The sequence below is a fragment of the Artemia sp. Qi Xiang Cuo genome, chromosome 5, assembly GCF_049724085.1.
Source record: "Artemia sp. Qi Xiang Cuo chromosome 5, ASM4972408v1, whole genome shotgun sequence".
NCBI classification, from domain to species: domain Eukaryota; kingdom Metazoa; phylum Arthropoda; class Branchiopoda; order Anostraca; family Artemiidae; genus Artemia; species Artemia sp. Qi Xiang Cuo.
The window spans coordinates 75,877,893-75,887,056 of NC_142798.1; the positions used below are offsets into that span (position 1 = coordinate 75,877,893).

The window sequence follows — 9,164 nt, forward strand, 5'->3', positions numbered from 1 at the left end:
TTCCTGAGGGCTGTGGGGTGTTGTCATCCTCAAAGACATAATTTCTGGACCTTTCAACTACATTGAACAAATCGGCTATCTCTAAATTTTGATTGGATGTGTTTTGAGAAATGGTGGGTGCGTGAAGGGGTTAGTTGCCCTCCAATCACTTTCAACTATGAAAAAAGGCACTAGTTCTTTTAATTTCCAATCCAATGAGCCCTTTTCGAAGTTTCTACGACAACTCCTTCGATGCGAAGTGACAAAAAATAAATAAAAAATAATAATACATTGTGCTCACATCGCTCTTTACTTAGGCAGCGCTATTGCGCTCCCTATGATATATTTTCTTTGAAACAAAAATGATTGCATTCGTATACTTACCAGCATAAAAATATGACGTGGCGACGTGGAAAATTGTGGCACTTAGCGGCTCAAATTAGGAGGGGGACTAGATTTAGAAAAATACCTCTTTTTCTTGCTCTGTTATTGAAAATAAGGTACTATCTCATTATGCAGGCCTCTCTAAAAAGTCAAGTTTGGTTAATGCTAATGAAATAAAATAGGATGAATATAGAATAGTTTATAAACAAATTTGGGCTATATATTTGCACATTAGTAGGGGTGGGAGGGGGGTGTTGGTAAAGCATTGCACATATTAAATACGTAACCTAACCTAGGTACCTTTCCCCTCTCCTAAACCCCAAAAAACCACAGTTTAGTATCGTATACGCAATGAAAACCTTGCTATCATTGCCTGCTCTATAACAGTTAAGACGACAAAAATGGGTTTTATCATTGCCTAATCTATAGTGATTAACCCGAGAGAACCGCATAATGGAATAGTACCGAAAATACCCTTTTGTTGCCATTTGTATTGGTAAAATAAACCAGAATTGACAAAACCATTTGAAAGATGAAAAAACAACATTGCGTCCTAGATTCAAAAATATATATTTTGCCCTCCCCCCCGACCCGTACCCCAGGCTCCCATTTAATTTATTTACAACGTAAACATATTTTAACCGCTGCAGTGAAAAATCCAATAAAAATCGCATAACCTTGATTCCAAAAAGTTTTCTTTTCACTTGATGCGCCAGGGGCTATTGAATAGATAGCTAACCTTATACAAAGGGAACTCAATTTGCAATTTTAATTTCACGGAATCTCTTTATCATTATACAGAATTTTATGGTATGTGTGAAAGTGTATTCTGGGTAGTAACAAAGATTTCATGAATAAATAAAATTTAGTTTACAGTATACGTGATGGTTTATGCCTAAAAACGAGTTGCAAGTTGGATTTATTCCTTTAGGATAAAATGTTTTGTTCCTAAACAATATATTTGCAAGAATTTTCAGGTTCTGAAGAAGAAGTTCAGAGAAAATTATAACATAAATACAATTTTTGGAAAGCTCTGACATTGAGGTGGTGTAAGTTCGCCTCTATAAACTCAGAGCTTCGAAATGCTAGATCATTGGTTTTTTTTATTTTACAATCGGAATCTATAGCTAGACAATGCCAGGGCTGTAGATGTTATGGATAGTACTGAAACGTTATAAGGGGATACTTAATCAAAGTAGTTATTTTTCAATACCTTTTGTCAAAAGTAGCGCTCATATAAAATATAACGTCCAAGAAATCAATTAGCTCATTGATTTTAGTCATTGCCAACGTGTAACTTTAAAGAAATTTTTAATATAAAAATTAAAATTAGAAGTTAATACAGAACTTCAGGGTATTTTTTGCGGGGATTTTAAACTAAACAAGAGACACTTCATGCTTTCAGTTTTGTCAAAAGGGCTATACCACAGGAACGGCTAAGGGTACTACGTTAAAATTGTCAGGATATGTTCAATGGGAAATTGAGCTAAATCAAAATACACAATTTTCAAATTATTTAATTTTCTTTTGCGTTTTTTTTTATCTTTGTCTGATTTTGGCTTTTTGAATGACAATTTTTTCCAAGTCTTTATTTGCGAATTTTCCGTTTACCAGTAGTAATTCGCGAAAAAATTTTATCTTATTGTAAATTTTTATGCTTATAATAAGAATCTAATCCCAAATGGATAAGTTAAGTGAGAATCAGTTGTTTAATGCAACCGACAATAAGTTTTCGAAAAATTTTTTTACTTACGATCGTATACGCTCTATGACAAAAATTGTGGAATTGTTCATTCTCGACCGCTTAGCTAGAACCAAAGTGTTGCATTTGTCCTTATCAGCTTAATATCTGATACGGTCTCTACATGGGGCCCAGAATATTAAACTGACTTTTGGAAACCGGGGGGATGTCGGGACTTGCTCCGCTCCCTTCACGCCTTGGCCCGGTATTGCAGTACTTTCGGGATCGGGATTGCAGTACTTTCGGGATCACCCCTTTCGAGAGGAAATTAAAGTCCATGAACCTAACTCAATGACGCATAATGCGTTTATCGAATTTTGTAGAAACCACACTTGTAGTTTCCTAGCCCATGAATAAATTGAAACCAATTTTTTTTTCATCTGAAAGAAAGAAAAATCGTGTATAATTTACGAAATTTAATGGTGAACAAGCCAATGACCACTCACCATAATTAAATTAAAATCCCCAACCTGGATTGTTAATGTTAGTGGTAAGTGCTTAATTAGTTAGTTAACTTAGTAAATGAAATAGTACCACTTTTGCTCATTAACAGCTTGTTTTTTTCCTCTCCCTCCTTATTTTTTGTGAAAAAGCGTCTCTGACGTAGCATTACGTAGAATTCAATTAATCATAAGAATACCTAACTAACGTAGAATTGTTATTTGTGTTCAATGCATCTTGCAAAAGAAATGTGCGTTTGCATCTTTGACATCGAATCCGGACCTTACGTTTATATTTAGTTTTCTTTTGCTAACATACTCGTATAGTTCTTTATTTATTCGATTATTTCAGCCTATCTGAGGATTTAGAGCACGGCTCAATGCTGCACTGCGCCTACCTGCATATTCAGTCGAGCTTTTATGCAATATAACTTCTACACCCCTCACCACTCCCCCTCTCTTCTCTTTTCTACTCTTCGTACATCGTTTTTTCTTTTCTTCTTTTTTTATAGAAGTAGATTAGAGTAGATAAGATATGTTGTAGTAATAACAATAAGTTTTTTCCACTGTTACAGGTGACATTGCCTTCACTGACATCGGTAGCAGCTCACACAACCTGAATTCCGTTGAACTTGTTAATCTTAGTGGTAAGTCTTGTTTAGTAAATTAGTTAATAAATCTAATAGTGCTCGTTATTGCTCATGCTCATTTACAGCCAGTTATTTCCTCTTTCTCCCTACTTTATGAAAAAGACATAATTAACACTTAGAAACAAAAAATATAACCGGTCATGATTTGAATATAACCGCTCATAATTTTGCCATTATTTTTTTTTCTGTGATTTGATGGAAGGAAAGTCCCTGGATTATATATGAATTAAGTAAAAAAAAACAAGTTTTTTAACTGAAAGTAAGGAACGACGTTGAAACTTAAAACGAATAGAAATTATTCCTTATATGAAAGGGGCTGTCCCCTCCTTAACGCCTCGCTCTTTACGCTAAAGTTTTTTGTTGTTTAAAAAAATAGAGCTGTGAGAAAGTCAAACTTTAGCGTAAAGAGCGAGGCGTTAAGGAGGGGACAGCCCCTTTCATATAAGGAATAATTTCTGTTCGTTTTAACGTCGTTCCTTACTTTCAGTTAAAAAACTTGTTTTTTTTTATTTAATTTTTGAAAGTCTTTGAATTAATGCAGGTTTTGATTTTGGCTCACTGTACATGAATAACTAAAACAAAATTTGAATATTTTTACTTTTATTAATTTTACTTTTATTTGGTTAAATGGATTTTTCGAAACTTGTTTAATTTTATTTACGAACGTTTTTATTAGTAGTAAATATACCCAACTTACGAACTAACTTACTTAACGAAGTTCTATATTCATATATTTTTAATAAGTATATTAGAGGATTCGCCCCCTAGTCAATACCTTGCTCTTTAAGCTCAAGTTTGAATTTTTTTTCCAATTCTTTAAAAATGACCGCTTAATCACAAAGGCCGTTAATTAGAATAAATAGCTCTTATGAAAGTACTAAAAAATTGACTAGGGGGTGAACCAAATCATGTATGTAATATTTTCTGTTCGTTTTAAGTTTTGATGTTGCTGCTGTTGCAGTTGAAAAACTTATATGAAACCTGATGAAACTTATATATTTGAAATCAGCATTAAAATCTAATTCTTTTGATGTATCTATTTGTATCAAAATACCGTTTTCTAGAGTTTCGGTTCCCATTGAGCCGGGTCGCTCCTTGCTTACACTTCGTTACCACGAACTGTTTGATCGAAGGAGTAATTAAAGCTTCCTTGGAAAGAAAGTAAGTTAATGGTTATAGCTATAGTTTTGAAGATTATTGAGATTTTTGCCTATATTGTATACTCATTGTGAAAAGAATAGTGAACAAATTCGCGCGCGACTTTGCTTCGCACTATGAAAAGAACAGCTTTCGACCTTCCCCTCGTTTTGTTTCTCCGTCACTGGAGTACGATAATTAGCAATAATTAGCAATGAATATATTGAACAATATATTTTTTTTTGTTCCAAAAAACTTTTAATAATTTACAAAATTTAATTGTGAAAAAGCCAATTACCACTCGCCATAATTAAATAAAAATGCCCAACCTGGATTGAAGTCCCCATGCATCTTTTTCGAAAATAGTATGCAATTATTAAATGCTGAAATTTAAATTGAACCAAGATTCGAATAGAATTGCCGAAGTGATTGTTTTGGCTTCAGAGGGCTTGGTTATGGGGTGAGTTGTTAGTAGTAGTAGTAATAACTAAAGCCCCCTTTGGTTGTTAACGAGAAGAACGGCGACTGGGTTCTCAAAAATAAAAGTTTCGACTTTAGAGTCATATTGACAACAGAGTAAGAAACCCCTGACTTTCTTTTCTCAAATAGGTAAACTTGCAATCAAAGGATAAAGATGTTTGCATATGAAAATGAAATGCAGCATTTATATTTACAAAAACAATTTAGAGACTTGATTATTTGATGCTCAAAAGCTTTGAGAGCCTTGATCCGGCTAATAAATTGAAACTTCTAAGTGACATTCCAAGCTACAGAATGTATCTAGAGAGATATTAATGAAATGTTCACTTAATATACTTACGAGGCTGGGGAGCTGTCTTAATCATGAAGGAGGCGCTCCCAGGGTGAGGCCTTTCCGTTGCACTTCGGATTGGCTGACTTCTGTGATTACCTCAAATGGGGGTAACTCAACAGCGTAACTTTTGGTAGTGGGGGACTGTGCATGCATAGACCCCTGTTCACACTCTGCAAAAATTTTTCCTATGGGCATTCATTGCATGTGATGTATTTACTAGTTGTAAGGAAAAGCTCAAAACTTGTTATTATTAAGGCAACAAAGGGACCTTTGTGATTGATCATTGGGCCCTTTTGAAAAAATGAATTTCTTGATAAACTTACATGTTTGAAATGTTATGGAAGAATTGTGCCTAAAATCCCAAGCATATGAGAGGGTTGGGCGTATCAAACAGTTCGTGGTAACGAACTGTAAGTAAGGAGCGACCCGGCTCAATGGTAACCGAAACTCTAAAAAGCAGGATTTTGATACCAATAGATACATCAAAAGAATCAGATTTTAATTTTGATTTCAAATATTTAAGTTTCATTAAGTTTAATCTTACCCATCAAAAGTTACGTGCCTGAGAAAATTTGGCTGATTTTCGAAAAAAGGGGGAAAGACCCCCTAAAAGTTATAGAATCTTAATGAAAATCACACCATCATATTCAGCGTATCAGAGAACCCGACTGTTGAGGTTTCAAGCTCCTATCTACAAAAATGTGGACTTTTACATTTTTTGCCATAACAAAGATCACGGTTGGGTTTTTTTTTTTTTTTTTTTTTTTTTTTTTTTTTTTTTAACCCGGGGTTAACGTTCCGACCCCGTGGTAAGATAAAATCGTGGGAGGGGACTTTGGAAAGGAGATTAAAATTTCTAGTGCCCTTTTTAAGTGACCAAAAAAAATGGAGGGCAACTAGGCCCCCTCCCACGCTCATTTTTTTCCCAAAGTCACCCGATCAAAATTTTGAGATTTTGTTCAGCATGGTCGAAAATATGATAAAAATGTCTTTTAGGATGACTTGATCCCCCAAAGTCCCCAGGGGGAGGGCTGAAAGTTATGAACTTTACTCAATGTTAACATATAGTATTGGTTATTGGGAAGTATACAGACTTTTTCAGAGGAGATTTTTTCTGGTAGGTGGGGGAAGGAGAGGGTCGGGGGCTATATGGAAGGATCTTTCCATGAAGGAAGTTTTCATGGGGGAAGGGACATTGCTATGAAGGGGGCGCCGGATTTCCCAGCATTATTAAAGAAAAAGATCAGGAATTAAATAAAAAAAAACAAGTTTTTCAACTGATCAACTGATTGTGATTAAGAGGTCATTTTTAAAGAACTGGAAAAAAAATTCGAACTATAGTTTAAAGAGCAGGGTATTGACTAGGGGGCGAACCCCCTAATATACGTGTTAAAAATTTATGAATATAGAAGTTCGTTACGTAAGTTAATTCTAAGTTACGTATATTTATTACTAATAAAAACGTTCGTAAATAAAATTAAACAAGTTTCGAGAAAGCCATTTAACCAAATATAATATGCAAATTTTGTTTTAATTATTCATGTACGGTGAGCCAAAATCAAAACCTGTATTTATTGAAAAACGTTAAAAAATTAAATAAAAAAACAAGTTTATTCAACAGAAAGCAAGGAGCGATGTCAAAAATTAAAACGAACACAAATTATTCTGGATATTAAGGGGGATGTGCCTTTCTCAACACCTCGCGCTTTACGCTCGATTTTGAGTATGCCAAAAATCTATTTTTTTTATAAATAAAAAAACTTTAGCTTAAAGAGCGTGGGGTTGAGGAGGGGACAGCCCCTTTCATATACGGAATAATTTCTGTTCGTTTTAAGTTTTAACGTCGTTCCTTACTTTCAGTTAAAAAAACTTGTTTTTTTTATTTAATATTCTATAGAATCCTAATGCATTTTGTTTTCGAAAATACTCTGTAATTATTAAATACTGATTTTTAAATTGAACTAGGAATCGAATCCAATTGCTGAAATTTAGATTAAGTCACAAAGGTTATTATAGAAAATTTGAACGGCTTTGGGTCCCCCCCCCCACATTAAAAAACGCCACGGAGAGGGAAACACAAAAAACAAAAAAATAGCTTTCCGCCCGCCCCGCGTCTTGGACAAATAAAATAGGGGGGGGGGGACTTTGGAGATCGCCATTGATCGACCACGCAGTTACATTAAAATTGTTTTTGAGCATGATTACTGAATTTGTATTTTATTTTCTGGGGATGTATTTTTTTTACCATTCCATTAAAGTTGCCCATGAATTGCTGCTCATTGAATATGTTTTCTCATCATATGATTTTTTTGCCCATATTTACTTGATTGAATATTGAATTCATTATTACTTTCGAACCTTGTTAAAAAAAAACGATAAGGATTTACTAGGATTTAGTTTTATATACTCAAGTCATCTCTAGCTATTCTCATAGCTATAGCCTCTCCTCCTATCAAGCTAATCTTTCGCCTTTTACTAATGGCTATCATAAGGAGGTGCACTTGGTAAGTTAAGATGAATTTTTAAATGCCACAAGAGAAGGTAGTCTAAAGCCTTGGTGCATGCTTTAATATTTCTAGATTACTTATAAAAAAAAACTGATTATTTATCTGACAAGCCCTTAGCATCTGGTAAGACTCAAATGAGTGGAGAGGTCAGTAGGACTACGACTTGATGAAACAGTCTCGATTATTAGTCAGACAAGAAACACTGGAAAATGGAGGATAATTCAAGTAATATATGAATAAAAATTCAATCTTTTCAAAAATGAAAAAAAAATTGTGAAATTATGCGCAGATAGCAAAAAGGGACGGTAATTGTGAAATCTTGAACCCCTTCCATGGGTTTCTAAATAAGCTATGTTTATAGTGAAGTAGACATGATTACTGTTGTTACTCGCCTAGTTGCATGCAGCTTTTCAGTGCTAAGTATTTCAGTGCAAAAAATCTAGAACCTTGATTTGTTAATGTATTTCAGTGCTCAGTGCTCCTTTGGTAAATATGACATTGAAATCAACAAGGTTAATGTAGCTTACTAATTACCATATAATGCAAAATCTAATTCAACGCCTCCTAGCGCAGTTGCTTATTCGTACAGGTGAAATCAATGCCGGAGAAATCGTATGGAGGCTTTAATATTTGTTTTTCTTTTTTTTTTCTTGTTAAAAAAAAGATAAAATACTTGAAAATAAAATTTGTTGATTATGTTACAAATCGATGCAATCTTATGTTTTTGAATATATTTTTTATACGTCAAGATGTTCGTGACTTTGCCAACATATAACATTAAACAAAATTTTAATATAAAAATTTAAAATTAAATTTAGAAGTTAATATCGAACATCAGGGTATTTTTTTGGGAGGGAGGGGGGTGGGATTTTAAACTAAACAAGATACGCGTCATCCTTTCTTTTTCGTACAAAGAGCGCTACCTCAAGAACGGCAAAGGATACTACAATGAAATTGTCACGACATTTTCAATGGGAACTTGAACTATATCAAAATACACTATTTTCAAATTGTTTCATCTTCTTTTGCGGGGGGGGGGGGGTCCTTCAGGATCTGTACACTTAAACCCGGAGATAAAATATCGTTTCGTTGTATTTTATTGAAAAAAGTGCTTGTTTTCTGTAATTTAGAGTTTTATGCTATTTATAAATTTTTGATATATTGAGTCATTAAAAAAAACAATATTTTTTCCGTTTCACGTTTTTCTAAAATTTTCCGCAATTCCTGGTAAATAGTCATTTTATTCCTGATTAGTTTTAAATCCTGTTAAAAAAAACTCATATGAATTTACTATGATTTATTTTCGAAAAGCTAAATGTGCTCTCAGGCGATTAGGACGTTTTTATCAGAAAGAAAGCATGTTTTTACTATATAAAAAAATCTAGAGCATTGATTTGTTAATTTGAAATTGTTTCACAACATTTGAATTTATCAAATCATACTTATATGGTTTTTGAGCTGCCTTGATCAGGAAGGACGTTCTCCAGGGGCACAATTGGCTTTGGGGCAGGG

At 33.8% G+C, this 9,164-nt stretch overlaps 2 non-coding genes across 2 annotated transcripts; both read left to right on the top strand.

Moving 5' to 3' along the window:
- The first annotated feature begins 2,151 nt into the window (after positions 1-2,151).
- Positions 2,152-2,343, top strand: LOC148952532 (U2 spliceosomal RNA). Its single transcript, XR_016141847.1, has one exon. It is a non-coding gene; the product is annotated as a U2 spliceosomal RNA (small nuclear RNA).
- Positions 2,344-5,143: 2,800 nt separating this feature from the next.
- Positions 5,144-5,307, top strand: LOC148952533 (U1 spliceosomal RNA). Its single transcript, XR_016141852.1, has one exon. It is a non-coding gene; the product is annotated as a U1 spliceosomal RNA (small nuclear RNA).
- Positions 5,308-9,164: the final 3,857 nt, after the last annotated feature.